The sequence below is a fragment of the Molothrus aeneus genome, chromosome 10 (genome assembly GCF_037042795.1).
Source record: "Molothrus aeneus isolate 106 chromosome 10, BPBGC_Maene_1.0, whole genome shotgun sequence".
Taxonomy (NCBI): domain Eukaryota; kingdom Metazoa; phylum Chordata; class Aves; order Passeriformes; family Icteridae; genus Molothrus; species Molothrus aeneus.
In genome coordinates this window covers 19,537,345-19,563,505 of record NC_089655.1, presented here as the reverse complement: position 1 = coordinate 19,563,505, position 26,161 = coordinate 19,537,345, and the positions used below count along the sequence as shown (strand labels likewise).

General features: G+C 39.8%; 1 protein-coding gene across 2 annotated transcripts in view; it reads right to left on the bottom strand.

Annotated features, from left to right (window-relative positions):
- TBL1XR1 (TBL1X/Y related 1) overlaps window positions 1-26,161 on the bottom strand; it is a 109,101-nt gene that overhangs the window by 27,705 nt on the left and 55,235 nt on the right. Inside the window, exon 3 of one of the 2 annotated variants that reach the window (XM_066556323.1) lies at window positions 11,172-11,239. The exons of the other annotated variant lie outside the window; for it this stretch is intronic. The gene's annotated coding sequence lies outside the window, so the exon portion shown is untranslated. The remainder of the gene's footprint in view (window positions 1-11,171; window positions 11,240-26,161) is intronic. 2 annotated transcript variants of the gene reach the window in all.

The window sequence follows — 26,161 nt, the reverse complement described above, 5'->3', positions numbered from 1 at the left end:
GAAGAATACAAGATGACAAAGCCAGTCTGAAATCTTCTGAAGAAAAAGAATTACAACCCTGAAAAGGAAGAGAAGGAAAAAAATAAAAACCAAACAAAACCCACAACAAAACACAAAATCACCCAGAACCTTGGCTAAAAGTAAGTTACTGTCTACTTATCTGAAAAATGCAGCCCAGTCCTGAGTACAGTTACAAAATATGCTGCAGATGAAGCCCATTTGTTGATTTTGCCTAGAGCAAAGTAGTATTTAATTACTGAACTCCAAATCTCCTCCCCAAAGTCCCATGCTGTGTGACCCAGGAGCTGGAATTCCGGATGTGACAGCACAGACACGAGCAACAGCATATCCAGTATTGTGTTTCCACAGCTATGGCTGCAGAGCTGCAAACTTCTGTGCTTTCTGGAGTTGAAAATACATCTTCCTGACCAAAGATACAGGGATTTTTCTGGTATTGACACTTCATTCAACACTTTATGTTCTTAAAACCTTTTTTCTTCTCATTATTACAATGCAACGCCAGAAGAAATTATGTTTGGGGAAGATTCTCCTTATTTCCTGTATCAGAATAATAAAGACATATTGTTTATTAGTATTTTAAAGACTTTTCAACTCTCTGGGTAACAATGAAAGTAGACACAGATGGACTAAAGGATCTCCAGAGGTCCCTTCCAATGCCAATCATTCTGTGATTCCGTGACACCTCTTTAAAGGCACAGCTCTCCTGCATCACAATTACAACCTTGCTGAAATGCAGCTAGTACTGATACATCCTTCTGCACATGCAAACATGTTCCCTTATAACTTAAAAGCCAAACTCAGCTGCTCAGAACATGCAATAAAACCTCCAGCAGTAAGTCCTGCCTCATTTTTGATTACTTCATGAAAGCCATCCCTCCCTGACTCCCCACAAGATCCCAAGCCCAAACATCTTGTTTAGTGAAAGATTTTTAATCACAGAGCTCAGGCTTCCTGATGGAGACAAACTGGGATTAAGTGAAAACTGTCCAGACATAGTTGCTCAAAGATTAAACCACCACCCTCTTTCAAAACTTGAATAATCATCAGAACACACCAGGAAATACAGCTAAACATTATGAAATGCTCCTGGATCAATTCAATTGTCTAATTCAGACCAAAGTCATTTTTAGAAAGGAAGAACCTGTGGCTTGATGGGTTGACCTTCAGGGTTAGACTGTCCTACCCACACACAAGTTGGACAGATCATTATGGCAGCAAAACTGCAAATGTGGCATTTGTAAAACTGATTAGAAAGTGATTGGTCCTGATTGATGACCAGAATTAGCAGAATCACCTGAGGGAGCACTGGTGTAGGTTTGCACTCCTTCAAGATGACCTGCAAGGTCCAAATTTCAGGCTCTGTGAGCTAAATATATCTCTGTAATGGAGAGGGAAGTACCACACAAATGCTTGGCATTCCTCCAGGGAGAGACATCTGTCCATCTGTCCCTCAAAAAGGGAAAATCACCTTATTAGAGGGGCATCTCAGAACAGTGGTAACATCAAACAAGCTCTGCAGCTTCCATTCTTTAGGCCATTAGAAGGATGTCCCTTTAAAGAGTTACAGTCCTTCAGGAATACCTAATTCCAATAAAGACAGACTTCTGCAATCAAACTTTTAGACCCTGCCTCAAGAAGGCTTTGTGAAATTGTTCAATGGCTTTACTAAGTGCTAAAATAGCTGCCTGCTAATGCTGCCTGGATCTAGACACAGAACAGCTGCTGGAATCCAGTCCAAAAAAGGTGAAAACTGGAAAAAGCCTTTTATGCAACGTTGTTTAAAATCCTCTATATGCCTTTTTGGCATGCACCTGGTTTTAAGCATGCAACTATACGGCTGCTGATCTCCTGTGCTGCATTAAAGCCTTTGCAAGAAATTAATTATGGATGAATGTGGGAGCACACCCATTAAACCTCGCTTGGATCAAACTGTGTAAAAAATTCTGAGAAAATAACAGATTCAGAAGAGCCCTTGAGTCAGTCAAAATGAGCCCCATCAAGGGCTTCTGCTGAGACTAAGGAGGGGAAGGGCAAGGTCCAAAAGTGATTTTCTATTTGTGAACACCACCACTGAAAATAAACACAACTCCCGTGGTTCAATCTTTTTGATCAAGAACCTGTAGAAATTAACAGCTAAACGGGGTTAAAAATCTCCATACCGTGCTAAGTTTCTGCTCTCACTTGATTTATTCTCATTTTCACTGCTAGAAAACCCACTAAATAACATGGCCTGTAAGTCTGATCAGGAACATTCCATTTTTTCCAATATGTTCTTCCTGATGTTCCCACAATAGATCATTCAGGGCTCTAAGGGACTGTGTCAATTGAATTGAATGATGTGGTCGCCTGCTGGTACATAAATGCAAAAGCAAAGCTGAGGGGGTTTATTTTCAAAACAGGAGACATTGATCCTGTGACAATGTTCCATTACCCTGACTTTATTTCTATTAGAGACAGTGATTACATCTACATCAATTGCTTGAGCTGATGGATACTGGTGCACTAACAGTGACACGGTTTTTCACTGGGCTGCTGCTGGCTTACAAAACAAGACTCATTCTCCAACTAATGCCACTTATTTCTCCATGGAAAACTGCTGCAGTTTGGGCAGACTTTTGTAATTAGTCAGTTCTCAGCTGTCTGTGGTTTTTGGGGGAGTTTTGTGTGTTCTGTAAATCTTACTGTGGAATGGTGATTAGTGATTGTATAGCCTGGCATGGATTCTATTTGTTATGATTAAAATATTTACATTGCTACCTGCTAGTAATAAAACAGCAGATGTAGCTCCCAGAAGCAGCTGTGGGAAGGTATTCCTGCACTCCTACAACAGCAGCCCTATCTTGACTGGGGTTTTTCCATACGGCTGTATGGGCTCCTCTTCCCTTTTCATGCACTGTCACCCTTTTGCAGCTTCTGCCCACTGCCCTTGCTATCTTTCCCAAGCTGGTGATCCATCTTCCAGCTTTCATCTCTTCATCTGACATCCGATCTCAAGCCTGTGGCCACACATTTGCCCTGGTTTTCACCTCCTCACCATGCACTGCCTACACGTACTCTGCACTCCTGAGCCCATCTCTCCAGAGCATTCATCTGTGCCTCCTTCAGTCCCTCCTTTTTCTATGTCCTTTCATTACTATTCCATTACGACACAAGTTGCTAACATTTTGCACAAATAAATTCTGCTGGTTGGAAAAAAAAAATCACTTCATAATCAACAACAGTGTTTTCTAGTCCAAGTAAACCCTGTTCATTTTATTTATCCTTGTTTGTTTAGCCTGGTGCCCTGAGTCATGTCCTGAACAGCCTGCAGGAGAAAGGCCATTGTCTGACGCACTTCAGTGTATTTACCAGCATGGGTTCCCTCACTCCTGATAAGGAAGTTTTTTAATGTTGCCATAACAACAAGAATTCGAGGTGATTCAGAGTGACACCTGCACAGAGTAACCAAGCACTGCTCTGAGCTCTCAGTACCTGAACAGGTGCAGAAACTGGGACCAGAGCAGGTCTGCAGAGCCAGCCAGCACCTCCTATGTGCCCCAGGTTGCTGCCTACAGCTCAGCACAGCCCAGGGTTAGCTGGGCACCTCCCTGCTCCAGTCAGCGTCAGACTGCACATCTAGATTTTTTGCACAATCAGCAGCAAAATAAAAAGAGTCCAAAATGTGTGACTGGGGACTTGCAAGGCTGAGCCTGCAGGGATCCAAGCAGCCCTTGCCCAGCAGTTCTGAGAGCAGTGAATTCTGCTCCAGTTTGGAGTCCACAATTGAAAACACTCATTGGTGGCCACTTCTGCCTGATGGTGCTGGAATAGGCTTTTTTTTCAAAACATTGTATTTTTGGGTTTTATTAAGGTTGATATCATTACTTGGGTAACTACATTAAATTTCTGCAGGTCTTTGGGGACTGGTTCCTCTTCCCTGGTGAACAACCAAATTAAAACTGAAAGCCAAACATGCATCAGTCTGGGCACAGACTGATGAACACGACCTTTCCCAACAAAGGATCCACTCCCTCACTGACCCTGCCCCTCAGGTCTGAGCCTGAACACTCTCATCTCAGCTTTTTAAGCACCTCCAAAGTTGTTTGCAAGTGCAGGTATTATTTTCAGTGTAAAAAGTTGACAGAACTACTCCATAAATAATACTGACCATGTAAATGGAGCAGGAAAAGCATTTCCTGGAGTGGAAGGATGCTCTGTGTGTGTGTGTGTGTGTGTGTGTGTGTGAGCATCTTTCCTGACCCCTACATTATTTTAGAAAACATCAGGGATTATCAGGCACAGTACAGCTTCAGCAGTGTTGAGGATATCAACATATGAAAAAGAGAGAGGCAGTAACAAGGTGCTCAGTGCACAGAACAGGTCTTGAAGAGGCTTTGATCAATTCTAAACGCAAATAAACCCAGCTTATTTCCCCATAGTTAAGCCTAGGCTTTTATGCCTTTCCCATGAGAAAAGAAGTTTTGGAATGATGTACTCTGGCAGAATCTAATTTAGGAATAAATAATTTTTCTGAAATTCCTTTGTGATGCATAAAAGCTGCCAATTCTTTTCCTGAGGCAGATGTCTTGCTGAACAGTAACTGCTCTGAGTCCCGGGTTTCTGAAAAATTAAGGATGAAACACAAAACCCCTGTGAGGGAATACCATAATGGGGTGAAAAACGAAAAAAAATCCAATCTAACAACCCCACAGGACATAGAGAAGATCCTTTAGTTACAATTTATTGAAATTTCAAGTCAAGAAAATATGAACTGCTAACAAGGAAAGATAATTTCCAGCTTTAGTGGTCATTTATCACAGAATCAGCTCAAGAGCAACTACATCAGAACCTGCTACTTACTGAAGAGGAGGCCAGATTTCTTAATCCATTTTTAAATTTGGAATGAAGAAAAAGAATAGGGTGCCCTTTGGACAGGGAAAACAATTAATTAGCTTTACTAACAATGCTGGGGTTTGTTGTAGATTTTTTTAAGAAAAAAACCTTGAATACCTCTGACTTCTTAGGACAAGGTCAGTATTATTCATGAGTTGTGGATTAATGGCAAACAGGTAGATTGGTACTTGTGAACCTTAATAGCAGAAATACACTGCACTTCAAACAAGCTTTTCTCCATTTACCCAGATATTAAACATGCTAAAAATCTAATGTAGTTGGCCAGCAGAATTTGGTATCAAAAATGCAGGCTAACATTCATCATATTTAGTATTCAAAATTTTCCACAGCCATAAAACAGATCCTAAAGGCTGGAATAAATTAAGTGTAAAATGACAGGTTCTTCTAGCCCCATACGTTCACCTCAAGAGATTTAAAGACGTGTAACTCACAACTGACTGCAGCATTATGCATGAATGGAGTTCTAAAGAAAGCTTAAGAAAGTTTATCCTCAGAACAAAAACTCAACTCTTTGCTTTGCCCAAGCAGTTTCACATTCACCTCTGTTCACTAAAGCAGCCTGAAAGGAGCCTGTGGGGATCTGCAGGTAAATAACCATTATGAGTGCAGGATCTTGAAAAAAGTGGAAACCCCCGCACTTTTTGCCAAACCAAAAGTCCCAGATAACGTGTAACTGGTCCCATGAATGCAAAACCAGAATCCGTGTGAACCTCCAAGAGCCGTGTCTACTCCCACCCGCCTGCACTATCCCTGCCCTACTGGGTGCCGATCTGCAAAAAAAGCCTCCTTTCCTCATACCACTACACCATCTTATTCTTAAATAAAAGCAAAAGCAACAGCAGTATGTAAAAAGTGCAAACCATAGCTCTGGGTCTTGAAGAAGCCATCTTAGAACGACAGCACATTTTTGTTCAGGAATAATCAAACTGCGGCTTCTGAGGACAAATGTCAGAAATCAGTTACCAGTGTAAACAACATCAGGTGCAAAAGGGCAGTACAAAACCATCTTCATCTAGGTTTTTTTTCAATAGTTAAAGACCAATTAGCAGGAAAAAAAAAATATTAAATCAGATGTTCATCATTTTAAAAAAAGATGTACTAATTAAAACAAATTTAACACTTACAAATTTATTTCAGAAAAAGGGCCTGTGAAGTGAATCAGAAACCAACTGTATTCACTTTGGCACCTCAAGATTTAATTTCAGGTGAACTTTGAAGTTAGGCAGCTAAATTTTCCTGAAGGACCTAGATCACCTAGATGCCATATCAGAATTATTTCTAAAGAAGAAGAGGATGTGAAGTTCTTGCCTTTTGTGGCTACTTCCTACCAAGACCCATCTCTCAAAAGCCACAAAAGAAATTAAGAAACAAACACTGTCTGACAAACATTAATTTTGGTATTCAAAGAGACAGAGCTCTTCTTATTTGTTAAACTTAAATCAAATATTAGGGAGGGAATACCCATGATCTCAGCCCTGCTACAGACACTGGGCATGGCCACTGAGAACACGAGTGACTGCAGCTGCAGACAGCCCTGATTCAGTGTCCCAGGCAGTGACACAGCATCATCACTCTACTCATCCTATTTTCCATCTGCAACTGAAAATATCAGGAATGTGAGACCAATGTAGAAATTCCCATTTCTTTTTTCACTGCTCTGTATGTCAATCTGCAATAGTGGTATGACTTATCATGAAGTAATAGAGGAATAAAGCAACAGCAACATCTCAGAGCTGCCAAGGCAGGAGGGATGGAGGAGTGTGTTCCTGAGACAGCCTGGAAAAGTGGCCAGAGGTGGGGTAGGGGCCACAGGGTCAGTCACTAGGGCAGAGTGCTGCTTTACTTTTACAAAATGAAAGACTGGGCATTATTCCTTGTAGGATTGATGGGGGGTAGCACGGTCGGGACAGACGGAGACGAGAGATCTCTGGAGCCAGGTCATGGAACTTGTGGGTTACTGCAAAGGGCCTGGGTGCAGGGCCCTGCTGGGAGCTGCCAGGCACAGATCAGAGCAGGACTGAGAGAAGAGAGGGGGAGAGAGGATGAGAGGGTAAGAGAGTAAAAGGCAAGAGCTAAGAGACAAGAGGTAAGAGCAAGAGTAAGAGCTAAGAGCACAGAAAAGTGAGCGAAGCTCCCGTTACAATACAATAAATCATCTTCTGTGTTGAATTTTCTGATTCTCACTTAACCAATCTAGTACAACATACAAATCCTATAGCATTTCCATACAACCTATAGGAATCACTACATTACCATACTGTGCTACATTTCAAACCCTAAAAACTCCTCTTTGGACCCCTTCTGCCAAGCTGGCAGGGTCTGCTTGGACCCTTGGACCTGCCAGCTTGCAGAGGGTCTTGTTTCATCAGAAGGGGAGCACCTTCAGTGGCCACATTGTTGTTTTCTCATTGTTCAGTAATGAAGGGATCTCAAAGCTTGCCTTCATTTCAATCTCGCTTATAGTTTCTATATTCTCAAAATCTTTTGCCAGACAATCATATTTATAAGGCTTTCCTGTTTCATCTTCCCCAACACTCTGTCCTCATGGTCCCTTCAGGGCCCAGGAGGCAGTGAGGTGACAACCAAGGGACGAGAGGGGCAGTGCGGTGACCCTCGGTGCAGTCCCACTGTGGGACTGGAGACCCTGGTGGGCACACAGGCAGCTCTGACAAACACCTCAGCCCCAGGAACTCTGCAACAAGGGACAGATTGTTTTCTAAGCCTGCAAGTATCTCTTCCCTTAATTTATACAATTTTCAGTTTCTGCTACAGGAACCACCCTCAATGCACACATTTCATCTCTGCATCCCTACGTCCTACTCTGTACCATACCTCAAATCTGACTGTGGAGGTTTTCATGAGCAAAACCTGTACTGTCTAGGTATTAGTGCTGTGTATTTTGGCAGAGACATCTCCATCTATATTAGCTATACCAAAAGTTCAATAAGAAGTTGTATTGATTTTTCCCTTCAAGCATATATATATTTGATGAAAAACCTCACTCATGCCTCCAAAAATTGCCTAGACATTAAGCTGATCCCCCTTCTGCCTTCAGCATCTGCTTTTTTTTTCTCAAAATGAAGCTGTATCAAGGGTCTTTTGACAGAATATTAAGAATAGCATGTATGCTGAAGTGATATGTCTGTAATACATGGAAGAGGCACACGACACTGTCAGTGCCATCAGCCTCCTTGACCAGATTCTCCATTCCCTGCAATATACCTTTTTTTTTTACTGGGAACTGTTCCAATATCTGAATCATCAAGACAAGCCTTTTCTTTCACAGAAAGCTCTGAAAAATAAAAACAAGCTTCTTTCCTTGCCTGTAGAAATTGGAATATTTTGCCTGACTCAAATTATCCCACACTAAGGACAACTTTGAATAAATGCCAAGTTCTGATACTTCATCAGCACTTAAGTCTAAAGGCATATTTATACTACTGCAAAGGAAAAATTCCCAGAGATTGGATGACTGTGCCTGCCATAACACAGCCCCAGACAGCTCCTACACATTGCAAAGTCACCTGCATCTCTAGAAGTAATTGCATTGTTGATCTTGGAAGATTAAAGCAGCATACCAAATGCTCCTCTTGCTAATTTGGCACTCTACAGAAGGTCTAACTGGTAAAAGGAGCCTGAACACACCTGTACAAGAATATATAATGACATTCAAAAATATATTTTAAAATAGTTTAAAAGAACACTATTTTGCTTTTCTGTATAGCACATGGGATATAAAAAAGCTATACTAAAGCAGCCTGTGGTATAGAAAGTTTTTGTTTTGTGAAGGAATCATCCTCCCAAGCTGTATGCAAAAACTTGCCTGAGTGCCTAACCCATACATAAAAACTTTAAAATTTAAAGCTGTTGGCTTTGTACAGTAGAAGCAGGAGAGTCTACTGAATAAACTCTTATCAAATGGGCTGAGAGTCACAAGGGATCCAATTAAGATAAAAAGTTCAAACCCGGGACATTTCCTCTTCTTTCTGACTGTTCAGGCCAACATCAGACATCTGTTCTCACTAATTTTTTAATTAATCCCCTTTGAAGCAAACTATTCAAAACCTGACAATACCTCATCTGTCTGATAAGGACCCCCCTCCAGCAGAAGGTGCTATTTTGAATTAAAATGCTCCTCCACTGATGCAATTGGAAACACAACCACAGCTTTGTGTAGAAAAACCAGTTTTGCTGAGTCAAGCTAAAACATTAGCAGAGATGGAAATACACCCTGCCTTGTAACTGCAGGCCACTATTACCCAGGCAGCTGCACTGAAATGGGCTGCAGCTTGTCCCACAAGTGACCTCTGCTCTGCCTTCTGCAGAATGAACCAATCACAGGAACTGCTTCTGCTAGTTCAGTGTCAAACAAATTACATAGGATGGCTTTTGACAAAAAGAAACTCATCATCTTTGGTTACCTCTACCTCGCCTCAAACAGATTCTATGCACATAAAATTCTGCTCACCCATTTTCAGTAATGGGAGCATTATTTGAAAATAAAGAGATGATAGAGATGAAGAAGTCCATGACTTTTCCAGATGACATTATACTTTAATAAGTACTGCACAAATTGCTCACAACATTTTGAAAAATTTTCAGTATTTCTCAGACTCCAAAGAGCTCCCATCATCTTTCTTTTCTTACAATATTTATAAAGCAATGATGTTTTTACTTTGCAGAATTGCCATTTAACATTCTTGAGTGATGCTACTCAAACCTTCCCAAAGCCATTTCTCTCCTGTAAATCTAAAAGCCCATTTTCTGCCACTCCAAGACTTAGAAATTCTAAAGTAAGCCTACATGCATGAGTGGTGCATGCTCCTGGCATTATGCATTTACAGGACTGGAAATCACACAGTGTGAGTAGTGCCATGCCCAATTATTTTAGATAAACCAACCTAGTGCCATGGCAGAAGGAAAAATGGCTTCAGTCTTTATTCACTCACAACTTCCAACACCTTTTGCTGCTTTAATTTATCAGTCCAGAGACTTCTCAAGCAAGGACACCCCTCTCTCTCCTCAATATCTCCAATGCCTTATTTGTTTCTTAGCTTGACCAGAAAACCCCATTGAGAAATTCTTGTGGACCCCACCTTGTTTTTAGAAGGTACACATGGATACAGATCAATCCAGAAGAATATTTAAACATATTCCAGCCCAGCTGCCTTCAACTGCTTAAGTGATGTGTTGGAGCAGAGCCAGTACCACACTACCCTGCAAGACCACAAAGAACATCAGCAATATCCTTCTCTACCTTCTGGGGAGCTACTTGCAAGGTAGGGTTTGTTAAAATAAATTCCCTCTGTCTCTGAGTGCCCTCTAATGACCTAGGACAGCACACATAGAGAGTTTGCCAAAAATTTTAAGGGATTGCATATTAAAAAAAAAAAAAAAAAAAAAGGAAGGGGGTGCAGGGGAAAGAAAAGACATCTGCTACACCCACAAGACATTTGTTAAATTATGGTATATATTAAAAATTCTACAGATACAAATGTGGTCTCAGTTATCTCCTGCTGAAAGAACAAATGCTCAATTGTGCTCTTGCACAATACTTGAGCATGGCTGCTGATGGCCTGGTGCACAAGGAATTTTCCCTTTCTAAGAATAAGTATAGGTAATCTCATCTCCCTTGTAACTCCAGCCATGGAGAAGAGATAAGAAAACATATCTAAGGAAAAGTTTCCAAAACCAAAAGAAATGATACAGGGATTGCAGTTCCATACATTTAAAGAAAATAACTGCAGAATCATGACTGTACATCACATTTAAGAAGACACTAATAACAACACACAGTCTGCATATTTGCCCTCTGAACCACACACTTGTATTTTCCTTTAGGAAGACAAGACTTTAGCACTCGAAAAAAACATACTATTATCAAAATACAGTAATTTTACACCCTTTTTTAGAACTGATACACACCGAGGCAATAGTGACTCCACACTTCAAGGAGACAAATACAGTTTTTACAATGTGTTTTGACAAAAGGTCTATTTATTATTATTTCCATAGTGTGAATTGATGTGTTATATCGTAACTCTCAACAAAATGAATATGGATTTACACATGAGACACTAACAGCTCCAAAAGGAGCTGTTAAAGACCATTGAATAAAAGAACACTTAATGTAAGGATTCAGTGAACTGCAGAAACTGATACCTAACAAATACTGTAAATGCAGGTAATACTAAATTGTACCAAACTACAGCCCACTTTTATGACAAATAAATAGATAAATCATTGAGTGTCCTTACCAGAACTACTCTCTGAAACCCCACAAAATTGTGATGTGGCAGCAGTACAGCCCTTGGTATTACACCACCTGTAACACAAACCATATTATGATAGTTTCTATCAATATTTATTTTAAAGGATGAAAAAAGGATAAAAGCTATTTTTCTACCAGTCTTTTTACTGAAAGAATTAAAACAACATTCAGTTTCCTACTGATAACAATATATGCTTAGTTAAGAAAATAAACAAACAAAAATTAGAGACCTTAATTATTTACATGGAATTTATTTTAAAAAACAAATTACAGTCACAGTTTCAACTCTATCCTCTTCTCACTCTTTTAGTTAAAAGCAAACCCCCACCACAGAACAGCACATTAACTTCAAAGGAATTTCTGTTCTTTTTGTCTGTCCACATTGACAAAGTGAACTTTATGAGACTCCAGAAAAAGTTTACAAAGGGGTAAGTATCGATGCAATAGATATTGCAGTGCTAACCAATACAAATAAAATGATTCAATAGGAAGATAAAAACCAGGAAACACAAGGCTATGATCAAACCATCCAGTGTTTTCAAAAGTGACCATTCAGGAGCTGAATTTCACACCAACAAATTATAAAGAGCCAGTTATATGAAAAATCCTTAAAATACCTTCATTAAGTTCATTTCTACAGGTGACTTCAAAATTAAAACATTACACACCTGTGATCAGAATAATTCCTGATCCTGTATTTGTGTAACATGCTGATTCCTACCACCAATATTCATTACAGATTAAATCATTAGAAAGTGATCTTATGTAAACTAAAGGATTAAGGAGAAGATTGAAGGCAGAAGCACAGGAGCACTGTCTGGGCATCACAAGAAAAGAATCCACATGTCAAAAAAATGCTGTTTGAAGCAGGATGCACTCAATAGTGAAACAGCTAACTCTGCCCTCTGGAAGGGGATCAGGAAAGGAACAAACAAGTTTCTAAGTACTGAACTCCAGCTACAAAGGCTCACCAAATTCATTACAAGTAACACTAAAACTTCCACAGCACCTCCTTAATACTAGGATTAAAACCAAGGAAGGCAATATATGCCTTAAACAGGACTTAGCATTTCAGACTTTCCATCATCCTAAAAGTAGTGACCTCTAAGAAACCCTCTGTTATTTTGTCTCTTTCTAAGCTCAATAAGACTTGAATTTTTTTCCTCTTTTGACTGGGGAGCCACAGGGTATTTTGGTCAGCAATCATTTTCCATGTGTCAGTTCCCAAGAGAATCAAGTAAACTTCTTTCTCCTCTTTCCCTCCAGAAAAGCCTCCAACAGCCAAATGCACAATAATCTCCAAAAGCATGATACCACCACCCTGGACTGGAAAAGTGTCCTGGTCCTCCTTTAACACTGACAGTAGTTCACAAGAACTAAGTGAAAAAGTCCTGACCCTCCATTAATGTAATTTTAATTCCCTGCTAGGCCATTATGTACTGCTTTGATCATTTCTACAAACCTAACTGTATATGCCAACTGCATTGCTAAAATTTGATTTGGAAAAAACAATCAGAAGCAAAGTTTAAAAGCTTATAAAATTTTAACTCCAAGTGCAAAAGGTCATGAAAAGGGGATGTTGATCCTGCTGGTTGAACAAACAAGACAGAGCAGTAAGTTTCAATTTTTATGCTTTGAACCTTGTACACTTTATGTTTACATTAAGGTTTTTTCATTCATTTGGAACAAGCTCTGCTGAAGGAAATAACTGGAATTACCCCCAAAATGATGCCAAACAACAGAAAGAACCCGGAGGCCCTACAGGAGAGCAGAGGAACCACCACACCCCTCAACAGGAGCTGCTTTAAGAGGAATTCCTTTCCTCTCCACAGTTCCCCACAGAGCACACAAGAAAACACAAAACACACTGAACACAGAATTTTACCATTGCATGAACCTCCCTGCAACAGCAGAAACCTGCTCAGCTCCTTCAGCCATGGCATGGAGAGGGCTGAGGGAAACAGCAACAATTAAATGCGTGGCCTAACTTAACAGGGCTTTTAGGAATGACTAAGCAATAAAAGAAATTTTTCAGATGGATCCTGATAGTCAGCTACTTCTGCAGGCACTTGCAGCTCATAACATGACCATCAGAGAATCCGCTAGATTTTATTTTTTATGTGCTTCAAATTAATAAGAATAAAAATTTTAGCATGTGCTGCACAGACACATTACTTAAAGACCCTATATATAATGTTAGTGATGTGAATAGAATTTGTGGCAAAAAACCCTTCACATACAGTGAAGGATGTAGGATAAAAACTTCACATTTAACGATATTTCTACCAAGTGATATGATGAAATGAACCCCATCTCAGGGTGCTCACCTGTAATCACAGGGCATAGTTTCCATTACTACACCTACTCTTCAGCTGTGAATTGCTTCAAAGTTACTTAGTATTTTATTTTTCTTTCTTACAAGATGCGTATCTATGTGTATTTCAGAAACCTGAAGAGAATCAAACTGTAAACCTACAGTCTCATTAATGAAAAAAAAAGTTGAACAAGAGAGGAAGGAGTAAAGAAATTTTCCAGCCTTGGGGAGAGGACTAGAACAGAAAACACTGTAAAAATGTGCAGGGCTTGAGAATCCAACATTTTACGTGATGCTAACAGGGAAACTTAACAACTGTGTCTGTTACTAAAATGCTCACACTCCATAAGAATTTGTGCATCGTGAGCATGAAATCTTCCCCTCTGCAGCTTAAAATATCTGTGCATTTAAAAACCATCTGCAAAAATAGACATAAGTTCCCCACTGCAAAATTAATTAGAGAGCAGGAATTTCATCTCACTACCACCAATATATGTGATGATGCCACATGTAAACACATTGCACTTGCCTTGGCACTGGAGAGCAACAGAGATGGTAAATTTAATAAGATTCTGTGAAAATGTCACTTTCTTGAAGAAGCTGATTAATACCAGTGAAGGTGGAGGATGGGCACCCAAGAAAGCCATGCTGGATTAACCTGCCACTAGAGCATGCTCCCTGATCAGCCCAGAGCCCATTTACCCATTCCATTGGTGGGGTTTTTTCCAAAACATTTTTTTATTTTTCTTCTCTTGTATTTATTTTAAACAAAATCCATACTGCTATTAGATTAGGACTTAATTTTTATATTTAAAAAAAAAGTAAAAATAATCAAAAGGTTTTTTCAACAAACAAACAAGTAACTTTTACTTTTTTTAATGACTGACTAGGGTTTTGCTTGTTTTGATTTCAAACCATATGTAGTTAGGGAAAACAAGACAAAAAAGTAAACTATGTGGTCATTAAAATACTGATGTGCCTTTTATAAACTGAACGTGGCCCATCAGGGAGAGAGGAATTGCTCACTTTTAGGAAGTATTGTTTACTGCTGCCTTCCCACTAGACCACCTGTTAATAATATTTGATGTTGTTTTCTTTCTGTGCAATGAGTATGCCTATAAATGAGATATTTCATCTGCTTGCTACAACTTATTCCCTCTAATGCCTCTATTTCAAAGACCATCCAACCAACAAATGACACCAGCCTCAAGGCAATGTCCCAAGTGAATGTGCATCTTTGCTGCTCTTCCTTATCCACTGTCATTTCCATAATTCATCCTCTTAACAATTTACGAAGTGCAGAGGATATTTTCAGAGCACATCATGGCGTTCAAAAAGTCTTACAGCTGACTGACTGCCAAGGGCACATGAAGGAAGCAAGGAGTGTGTACAACTATTTTGAAAACAAGATGCTGAAATTCTCATTCTTTCTATTTGACAGATATTCCAGTTCTTTGGCCTGACCATAATGCATGCTATTTGGCTTAAAGCATTTAAGTTTTATAAGGATATGCTTATTGAAAAAATCAAACACAGGAATCGTTTTTTCAAAACTGGAAGGTAGAAGTATTTAATTTTTAAAGACTACCTCCAAGAGTATTGTTTCATGACTGGTGCTGCAAATACTACAGCCAGTATTTTGCATGCTCATTAAAAATGATGTCTGGAGCTTGCAGCTCTTTTTAAAAAAAAAAAAAAACAAAAAAAAACACCCTTCAAAATGTAAGCCACTCAAAAGCACTGTAAAGCTGGTCATCATTCTCATTCCTGAAAATTCTCCATTTTACCATTTTAGAATATGGTAAATAAATCCTTTTTCTTCCTTTTCTCCCTTGCCACTCTACACAATCTCTAGCAGCTTTATTTAACGCCATCAACCAATATCACTGTCAGCACTGTGAGAGCAGAAGGCTGCTCTGTACTTCGTGCCTGCCTCTGAATTCATGACCAGAGATTCACCCTCACCACGCACAGAAAATGAGCAGCCTTCATCTTCCCATTTACCCCCATTAAGTCAGTGCCATCATGTTCTCCCAGGAGAAAAGTGCAGGAGCTGAAACCCTGCAAGCGACAGCAGCCAAGGACACTCAGAAATAAGGTCTGCCCTTGCTGCTCCTGGACTGTGAAAAGGAAAGCTCCAAACTGCAGGGCAGTGACCATGTGCTGCTGGAGTCTCCCTTCCTTTTGAATAGATATCAAGTAGCTGGGATGGAGCACAGATCTCAAACTGGGCTTTAATTTGTCTGGAAATGCATGTAAAAATAGTGGGACTTGGTGCTAAATTGGACCAAAACAGGTTGTATCATAATTCTGTCATATCTAATTAAGTCCATATCGCTAAAATAGAGACTTGCCAGCATAGATACAAATGTCACTCGGCAGCCACAGTGGTTCTCAAACCTGCAGCTGGAACATAGCTCAGGACAGAAAAGTGTAAAAAAGCTACTGATTGAATAGCCTGATTGCCAGAATGTAGTAGATTTTGCATTGTTTTAGAGTGTTGTAGTAACACCTTACTCCAAGGAACAACAGGCTCTTGGATTTCAGAGATCCAATTCAATTGGTACATGGAGTTACCACACTGATGGCTCCTGCACTCTGCCAGGAGACTTGAGCTCAGGTTTGTAGTGCAAATAAGCAGGCAGCATTAATCTAGTCATCATTTATATATAAATTACAATTAGCCCCCCACCAAATCTTGGCTTTACAAGTGTCAGCCCAAAAGATTGTGACTGCATCTGTCATCACTAACAGTAAAAAGAAGGTGCCTGACAAAGTCTTAAACACAGCCCTGTAACCTCTCATCTCCTCACAGAGAAAATCATCTTGGGACAGGTGGACTCTCAAAGCCCACTGAACAACTCAGAGCAGACCTACACATGCCCATGGTCCTGCTCTGTGGAAAAGATTTTGACAGGGAAATAAGAGTCAATTTTTCTTCAATTTCGCAAGCGCTGCAGCTGTGTATTGCTTTATAATTTAGTTTATTAAAGGCAACAACTGTCAAAACTATACAAACTAATTTGTCGTGCAGCAATTTTACATTATTGGAATCTTGTTATAATCTGACTAACGCACACGATCGCCTTCTAACCATGCCTATAATTGGGTTCTTGGCTCCACAGGCCTGAAGACAGTAATCCAAAACATCTTCCAATTACGCTGAAAAATATGCATGTTTGTGGGAAGCTACATTACTTAATTTTCAGACTCAATGGGCCTTTAATAATATGAGAGGGGGAGAAAAAATGTTTGCGAAAGGACAATTATTTGTGCTGCTACTCAGAAAATTGTGTGTTCATGTAGGAAAACACCACCTCAAAACCTATAAACACCAAAGCAGCACTAGTGAGATACTTATGGAACATAAGAGAACCTAAAGCAAAAACAGTAAAAAAAAAATCCATTCAGTTGGAAGACTGTATTCCAAGTCTATACATCCAAACCAAACACGGATCCCAGACATTAAAATCATCCATACTTCAAAACTCATGTGTTGTCATAGACATCTTTACTAAAAATCCTTTCTTTAGGATTTTTCCTTCTGAGAAGCTGAGAGGCCTCAGAGACAGAATGTAAACAATGGTTATCTGCTGCTGTGGAATGCAACAGGTCCACCTGTGACTGGCCCATCTTGGATGCTTATAATTAATGGCCAGTCAAGGACCAAGCTATCTTGGACAGAGTCTGAGAGAGAGAGAGCTGCCTTTGTTATCATTCTTTTCTATTCTATTCTTAGCTTAGCTAGTTTCTGAGGAAACCTTTTCCTTCCTTTTCTTTTTAGTATAGTTATAATGTAATATATATATCATAAAATAATAAATCAAGCCTTCTGATCGTGGAGTCAACATTCTCATCTCTTACTTCACCTGAAAACCCCTGTGACCACGGTCACAATGTGTGTATGAGAGTCACTCATGAACTTCACTTGTTTATTTCCAACACATGAACTGCCTATTGCTCCTGCTCACAACCAGATGTGAAGTTCTTTGAATTTATTGGTAGATCAGAAGCAGCTCAAGACACAAGAACCTTCCACAGGAACCATTGTTCCACATTCTCAGTGTCTGACACTTCCAGTGCACTACCAAGACAGGTAATTTTTAAGATGCCTCAAGTGTTGTGACCTGCTATGTTATTTGACAAACATGGTTTACTATTTTTAATACAAAAGGTTAGCAAGTAAATATTACAAGGACAAGCAGGATTGCCCAGGTGCAGATATGCTTTTTACAGAGAAGAAAACACTGAAGTTGCCACAGACTCATTTAGGTTGGAAAAGACCTCTGAGATCATCAAATCCAACCTACAACATAACACCATGTCAACACATTAAATACAAGAGAATTTTTGCAAAATTTTTAAGTATTAAGAGGGGTTTTTTATTGCTAGAGAACAACAAAGCATCTATAAACCTTGGCAGATTAAGACTGCATCTTTTGATGGGTTCTCATTATTACATGAGAATCAACAGGACTATATTAAATACTGCCTGGAATAAGCATACTCATAGAGAAAAGATTCCCTGAGTCACAGAGAACTGAAAATAAAAACATGAACTGTCATACATTAAAGAGTCAGAAAAATATACAGGGACAAAAACTTCAAAACAACCCCCTGACAGTCACTTCCAACATGCTTCAAACTGACTCTGAAGTCAGGGAAATCAGAGAACTCAAACCTGATGTGTCCTGCAGAGTTTAAACTCTGTGTGCCTCATTTGGCCCCACACACAACCCTGAGCACCACGAATGCATCACTGGTGTCAGCTCTGTCCTTGGAGCTGGACAAACACTGCCAGCTGCATTTTATCAATGGATTTTATCAATGGACAAAAACCTCAAGCACTTCTTCAAATGGTCTGGATTCCAAGTGATGCCTGGAACATCAACCTCCCCAGCTAAGATCCCTGCATCTGTGACTCAGGATTTTCAGGATTAGTTCTCTGCCCAGAGCTGCCCTCTGCATAGCAAAGTACATAAGAACCAGGAAAAAGAAACCGCCTCCACCTCCCCAAAAAAACCAACCAAACGAAAACAAACAAAAACAAAAGCCCAAACAAACAAACAAAAGCACTTTGAGATTGCAATCTCTGGATATCTGTAAGAAAATGGAAGGAGGATGCTTGCTCCAAGGGATCTATCCACAGCTGTTTGATTCACAGCAGTGACACTGTGAACTATGCTGGAACACAGAGACACAGCTTTGGGGAGACCAAATACAGAAGAGCTCAGCACCTTTGGAAAGGCACAGAAGCTAAAAGCCCCACACAATGTTTCCTCTGTCATCAATGCCATGCCCTGCAACAAGCAAACAGCTGCAACCCTCACTCACCCTTTGCAGGGCATTAAAAGGCAGAATTCTGTATATCTGCTTGTTGTCACACATCTGCTGCTAATATGGGCTTTTCCTCACATCTGCTACAAATGCTGAGAAGACCTGAATGCAGCAGATGCAGCTGTGGTTGAAGGGAGCATGGGTGCTTCCACCAAGAGGTGAGTCCCACAGGTGACTGCAGCAGGGTTTTAATCCAACAACAGGAAATAGGACACACCTTAAACCTCCTAGGACAGTAGCTAAATGAGTAATGCAAACTCTAGAGATAGTGGCAAACAACGTTTGTTCCCTGTGAGTTGAGCACTTCACAGCAAAGTTATTCACACAAGAGGGATGAGATGCAAAGACAACACACACAAATTCCACAGCTAACAGTCAAGGCCCAGATGTCACAGCACTGCTCTGTGGAGTTTGGTGGAATACATTTAAAAATGTTTGGCTATGTGACAAAACAGATCTAAAAATATCAGGCATATACGAAGTACAATGAATCTCTCCCATAGTCTTCCTGTCTTATTATCAATTCAATTAAGAATTCATTAAAAGGACAAGTATCACATATGCTTATTAATTTACAGATGAATGTGAGTGTGAGAGAGAAGGCAGGAGACAGGGAGAATAGGTAGAAGAGACAAAACCCTATGTTGAAGTTTGTCCCATCAGAGCAAACAAAAACATCACCTCTCTTTGGTATAGTAACACACATGCTGCGAGAAGCAATGAGCACTTGAATGCATGTTTTATTCTGATCCCAAAGGATCAAGCTGCCTGTGAGATGCTCCTTCTTATTTTATTCCTCTTCATTTTGTCTATGAGGCACACACTTTCAGTGGAAGCCTAAAAACTGCTCTGTATTCTACTTTAAACAGAGGATACATACAGGAGTGATGCTGATTAGGACTCACAAATACAGGTGAGATGTAGACAATGCATCACTGGCTTTCCTCTTAGGCCTTGCTTCAAGGGGGAGACTTCCCTCAGTGGTTAAAAGTGTTCTTACTTTGAAATTGCCATCCTCAAAAAGTGGGTTTGAAGAACATACCAACTTTGCTATCAAGCTTTTGATTGCAAAGCCTGTATGCTACTGAAGCAAAAGTTTCAGAATTAAACATACATGCAAAGGATACACAGCATAGATGAATAATATATGCCTATAAATAAGCAGAAAAATAGACTTAAAATATCCACATAACTATTAATTAGTTATTAATATTAGATCACTGGTCTATTTCCTTTCAAATTAGCCACCCACTAGCAAAATGTCAATTGCAAAACAAGAGACTATATTTATAGTACAACCTACTTTGAGTTTTGAGCGACATGTCAGCCACTGCTCAATTACAATACCCCTTTTGTATGCCTTCCCAAATTAATACCTCACTTCCATTACAGGCAACTATATGTACAAAAGCCATGTTGGATTTTAATAGCCTTTATTACATCACATAAGCTGGTGCAAATATTTTTCCATCTAGAAGTGTATGCAAAAGAAAATAAGAAGCAGTGCAACTGGGTGGGACACTGGACACAGTGATGCTAGGAGGAGTGAGTGTCCAGGAGATGGTCATAAGAAATTCCTGGATCTAATTTTGTTCTTTCCCAGAGAAAGACCAGCTTTAATTGCTGGTACCACCAGCAGCGCACCCTGAGGTGCAATAGAACACACCACTCTATCTTCAGACTGGATTTAAATGGAAGAGTCACCAACAAAGCCTAAAAACCCCAATCTCCTCTGAAAAAAACTTGACTGTGTTGGGGACTTTGGAAGAGGAGGGTTATATTTTAAAAAAATATCACCTATTTCACTGAGTTTTCTTCTAGTTTAGGTTCTGTGATTTGCCCTGAAAACAGTTCTCCTCCCTTTCTCTCTCCAGATGCCCGACACTATCTGCAGAAGAGCAGAAAAAGGAGCATCCTGCAGAGGATGCTCAGTGGAGATGGAAAGCTGGCAGGAGAAACCCTGCAAAAACACACTGAATTGCCTCAAGCCTTCTGCTGAGAGAGAAGCAGGACTCATTGTTTCAGGTATGCCTGCCATAGAGAGAAAGCAGAAATGGAGACAATTACATAGAAACAGCTCCTGAAACAAATTTACGACTAAGGAACACAATCCCATCAACAAGAGTGGACCTGTATTCATGTCTCAGTGGATAATAATCCATTTTTACAGTTGTACAGCAGAATAATTTGGAATACTCAGAAATGCTGGAAAGACAGACTTGAAGAGAGACACAGAAATCACTGCTGCTCAGCTTTTCTCTTGGTATGAAACCACATCACTTCCCATCAGCTTGCAGGAGCACACTCCTAATAATGCCATTTACAGAACTTCCTTCTACAGCTAACTCTTTGAATCTTGAAGAAAAAAAAATTAAAAATTCCTCCTCCTAGCCTTAAGATTTACACAAAACCAGGAGGCTTCTGCCAGCTGTTTAATTTCTCCTGCATTTATGCATACCAAAGTACTTGTACAAAGAAATCAATTGGAGCTGTAACTAATATTGCACATTGCCAATTCACCTTTAACTCCAAGGAGAGTGAAGAGAATCCTGTTATTAAGATAAGTTATTAAGATCACCATTTGCTGTCTGGGAACGGGATTGTCTGTGGTTTTCCATTTCCTAAATTTTTTTTTTTTTTATCCTAAAATTCATTCTAACACTATAACTATTGAAAAACCTAGAAGAAAAAAAACAGGAAAAGGAAACAAAATCTACAAGAAATAAATACAAAGCTAGCTGGGATCCAAAGCCACTTTCATCATGTGAGCTATTTTTATATCCATTGTACACTTTATTTTTTTCTAATAAATGCCACAATTGTAAGCAAAAAAGCTGCAAGGCACTCAAAAAGAAGGTAAGAAAGAAGACATGAATGTGGTTTCATCTATCCCCTGATAAGTTTTTTCTTCATATATACTAAAAATATTTAAATCTTAAGGAGATCTTTTAAAAATGTTCAGAATTAGAGTGGGCTTGACCAGCAAAGTAAAAGTCTCCATTATCAGCAAATTTCACTCCAGCAACAGCTGTAGGAATCCACATGTCCTACAGTTATGAATAAAAACTGGAGCCCAGCAATCAATAACCAGTTTTGCCTCTGCAGCTGTAACACCACAACCACCCTCACACCACCCCTGCTTTATATAAAACCAGCACCAAGTCAAGACCTAGTTCATATCTTCTGATTTTTCTCCTATCCCAAATCATTTTACTTGCAACACTCATATTAAAACTTGCAAACACTATCAGCAGTGGGAAAATATTTTTTTTTTCTGTTACACTTACCCTAGGCAAAACTGGCTTTACAGAGGGAAGGACATGTGACATCATTTTTTTATGATGATTTCATTTCATCTTTACTAGAAATAGGGATAGAATTTAGAGGTTTGAACATGTTATGGAGATGAAGACAAGTGGTTTTCTACTAAGTCCTACCTCATACAGATCACTCAAAAAATCCACACCAAAATTTTCTTCAAATCACAGTGGGAAGGGGGAAAACAAATTTAGGCAACAATGAAAACTTTACCCCTTTTGCTAACAGATTTAACATCCTTTTGTAAATAATACATTTTCAGACTGCTGTTATATAGCCCACAGGTTCTGTGACACTGCCGAGGGAATGAATTTCTACCAGACAAACCACAGACTCCTCAGTCAGCCTAAGGTGGATCTCCTGGTAAGTAAGAGGAGTCTCTCTCCAAGATGCCACAGAAGCTGCCTTTCCGCTGAATTTAACCTAATTAATTGAAATTATTGTCACTGACTATCCCATTATATAACCACAGGAACAATAAATCCTTTGCCATCGTGCTCTGCACCTGAATTGCAGCTGAGAAAAGAGCAAAATCCAATGACCCTGTGCAACACAGCACAAAAAAGCAGCCAGGGTTACTCCTGAACACAACCTCTGGACAACACGTGGGGCACAGGGTATGGAAGGCAGGCAGAGGCACAAGGATGAGCCAGCACTGTCAACTGATCATGAACTTGAACTTCAGCTCCTTAATCTGCTAGAAAAGCTACTCAGAATATTCTGAAAATGTTCTTTTCTGCCTCAGGTCATGTGAACTGGTCTGTCTGTTCAGCGTAGCAACATTGGGATGAGAAGAGTCTCACTGTAGATATGCCACAACATACAGTATTGAAAATTAAAAATAGCTCATTTTGTCATGAAGAAAACTGAGAGCACTTCCAAGCAGTTACAGGTTTGTAGGGCCTGTCACACTTTAGGTTTATACATATTTACTATAATTTTAGAAATGCTCTGAAAAGTTAATAGCAGATCTGTTGTTGTTCCCTCTTATATTGAGAAGCAAACTGTTTAAGCATTAACTACCCTTGATAATGCAATTAAAACCTGACCCATTTTCTAGACACAAACGACCTGCATTTTTCACAGCACAGCCATATGTAACCAAATTCATCTCTATTTACTCTGTCCCTCAATTCCACTTGAAATTCTGAAATAAGAGAAAAAAACCAAAATAAAACAAAAGGGTACCAGAAACCAGTGCCTGGGAGGAAAAGGAGCAGGTACTGTGCAGAGGAGGGGTGGCCACCCCCTCAGCTGTGATTCCTTGACTTGTAGAGAAGGAAAAGTCAACCAAGTCTATGTGCAAAGTTTTTATCACTGTTCTGGACTCTATAACAGACAGCAAGTGAATTACAAGGCTGCAAATCCAGGATTATATAAAACCAAAAAACCTCTGGCAGTCATCATCTTTACTACTGAGTATAAATCACAAAATACACTGATAGAACCCTTGTAAAAATCTCTGATGTGGTTTTATACACACTTGGATAAAATGGAGCGGTACAAAAACATCTACAAAACACACAGGCAATTAAAAAGCAACACATGATGCAAGGGACTTTACTCATTTCACTTCAAATGTTGCTGTTCTACTTCAGGTACATCTCTCTTTGCTCAACATTCACAACAACTCAAACCAGATAAAAGAACATTATTACTGCCACCATTTATTTGAATAACCACATCATCCAAAAGATCTCTTTTTACCATGGGGCCCCCATTGTGCTAAGGTTGCATAAACAGGTAGGACTGTGCACAGTTCCTGTGCTGAAGAGATGGTAATCTCCCCAGACAAGGTCAATAAACAACACCAAAGGTCAACAACAAAGTCTCCTGTCCAGGACTTTTGTTGTTTTGTTTTAATATATATTAGACCATCTGCTACTCTCTCTTATGGACCAAGGTCCTCCAGGTCTGTCCTCCTAGCACATCCATTAAAAAAAAAAAAGTTTCCTCTTCTGTGGGAGACAAAATATAATGAAGAGTTTTCGATGATAATGGAAGTGCTGAGAGGTAACACAGCTTTTCTGGAAATCCCTGGAAGTGCCAGTTACTACTGTCTTAAGATAAATACAATGTTGAATATTGTCATCTTTATCTAAATTCAGTAACTGCTCTGGCCAGTGGAATGAAATATTTTTAGCATTGAATGAGGATTAAATGCTAGCCCTTGGTTTATTTTAGAAAAATAGCTAGATAAAGAGCTATGTAACAAGTCTAATTGTGTCTGGAAAAAAAGCAACAATATAGAGGTAGCAGTGAGGGAATGGGATTCTCTCATTTTCTAACCATATTTCTAACCAGCCTCCTCCAGGCAGGTCCTTGCTCAGCCCCAGGGAGCCCAGCAGAAACACAGGCACTGAGCTGCACCAGAGCTGAGCCAGCAGGGAAGTGATTTGCAGGAACAGGCTGAGAGAGGGAAGGTAAAAACATCACAGGAAAAGGCACTTTTTACTGTTCTTGGCTCTGGCTGTTGGGCTGAGCTAGGGAATGCCTTATTAAACAGCATTCTGAAGCTCTAGAAATTTGCAGCCATTATCCTAGTGTGAGGCAAAACCTTACACAGGCACTTCTGCCTGGCTATGATTCTTTCTTCACTCAGCAAATATTTAGTAGGTTTAAGGTTCCCAAAACAAATTATTTTTTTTCCAAGGTGTTACTGAAACAATCCATATAGCTTGCTTGGATTTGACTCAAAGTGATAAATAGATGCATTTCCTACAGTGAAGACCACACTTTACAGATCCTCCAATCCTCCTTTACTAAGATAAAAATGAGAGAAGGAAAAAGAAGCAAAACCCCTACTTGAAAATGCTGCATTTTGGAGGATTTTATGGCATTCACACATTACAACAGAAACAATTGTCCCCCTCCCTCTTTTCAGTATATTCCTTTTCATTTAACCCAAGATGTCTGTCATGAAATCCTCCTAGGAATTCATAGCAAGTTAGGGAACACTTTGCTTTTTGACAAATCCTCTATACTTAAGGAATGCAGCAAGTGTTTCCTTCACCCAATTCTTCAGCTAAGCTTCCTAATTATAGCACTCTTACAGGATTTCAACATGTGCTGGCAGAGGCACTGTGCATCACACTGAATTTAAAGCTGAGGTAGCCACAAAACTGCTCTTCAAACCCCCTGAAACCATACACATGGCAAGGCTGCACTGGCATTTCTCAACCCTGACACAGTGTGCAGTGAGCTGCTTGTGGAATTGAGCCACATCACCATCTTCCCAATTGTCCCAAGTGCTACTCAGCTCCCATAAACTGTCCAAGGGAGGGCTGTGAATTGACCCACTTCCCAAACAGTCCTTTTTCAGCTGACCTCCAGGCGATTTTTCAGCTGACCTCTTGGCAATTTTCACGGGTGTAGCCAGACAGATGCATGAGGCAAAGTTAGATTTATTTTAAATAAATAATTTCTCTGGCATGAATTAATTTTCCTGTGGATATAGCCCTGCAAACACACAAATGCCATGCTGCCAGGGCAAGAGAATAAGGAAGGAAGTGTGTTACTCTGCGACCCAGACGTCCTCCTGGGATGCCCAAGCTCCTTTCCCTACTCAGAGCACTCCAAACCTACAAACCACTGTGGGTTTTTCACCAGATGAGTTACGAGTCACAAAAATATGTGGAACAATTGACTTCACTTAAGCTGCAATGCTTTTTTCTTCAAAAGCAAGCACAGAGGTTCCTAACTTATGAGTCCTGCATAGCTGACATCTTTTTAAGTTGATGTCACCCATCACAGCTGTAACTTGGCACTTCTAGTAACACTCTGCTCAAGATTTGCCTTTCCTGATGTTTCTCCATTCCTGCACTTGCAAAACGTCCCACATCTATCTTGGGGTAACAACAGAACCTCAGGAACCCTAAAAAATTACTATTTTTTCCCCAGAGGTTTGCTATGTATAGATGCCATGAGTTCTTTTCAGAATGATTTAGAATTTGCGCACATAACACTCCTTTTTCAAAGCATAAATTTAAAGATTTACGTAACGGATT